Source organism: Mandrillus leucophaeus, unplaced genomic scaffold (genome assembly GCF_000951045.1).
Source record: "Mandrillus leucophaeus isolate KB7577 unplaced genomic scaffold, Mleu.le_1.0 Scaffold41, whole genome shotgun sequence".
NCBI lineage: Eukaryota > Metazoa > Chordata > Mammalia > Primates > Cercopithecidae > Mandrillus > Mandrillus leucophaeus.
Window position 1 is genome coordinate 6,068,829 of NW_012104365.1, and position 674 is coordinate 6,069,502.

General features: G+C 53.6%; 1 protein-coding gene across 1 annotated transcript in view; it reads left to right on the plus strand.

Moving 5' to 3' along the window:
* The window catches only part of DNAJC5 (DnaJ (Hsp40) homolog, subfamily C, member 5), a 14,917-nt gene that overhangs the window by 2,584 nt on the left and 11,659 nt on the right, over positions 1–674 (plus strand). The gene's annotated exons all lie outside the window — the stretch shown is intronic.

Consider the following 674-nt stretch of genomic DNA (forward strand, 5'->3'; position numbering starts at 1 on the left):
TTTTTTAGTAGAGACGGGGTTTCACCGTGTTAGCCAGGATGGTCTCGATCTCCTGACCTCGTGATCCGCCCGTCTCGGCCTCCCAAAGTACTGGGGTTACAGGCTTGAGCCACTGTGCCTGGCCGTATTCATGTTCTCTTGCCCACAAAAAATAGCACTTAGTAGAAGCTTACACACTGTCCACAGTTCCCTGGGGAATCAGGGTCTGAACCTGTTCGAGGCCTCACAGGAGCCGCAGAGCGTTGGATGGTCCCGTGGTCTCCTTGCTGTAGCACAGTGATGACAGCCCTCACTGTGTTGTGGCCTCTTCTGATTGAACTTGAAGAAGTACGCTCTTAGGTAGAATCTCATTGAGTAACCTGTAAGAGACACCACCACTAATCCAGACAATTCAGATAGTCCTCCTCTTGTGTGCTAGCGTTGTGTGGTTCATAAAACATGTTAAAATGCCATCATTACGCCCCGCCATGCTTACCATTCACTTGGCACGTGTGCAGTTAGCGGCTGGGACCCCGGGGCTGGCCTTGGTGCTGCTGAACTTAGATGTGCCCTGGCACTCACTGCCCTTGGGACTCTCTCTGAGGCTGGGTCAGGATGAGGAGGTTTACCTGAAGCAACCGCAGAGCTTGCTTTTGTCCCTGGCCCCTGCCGCCCTGGAGAGCTGGACAGTGAGG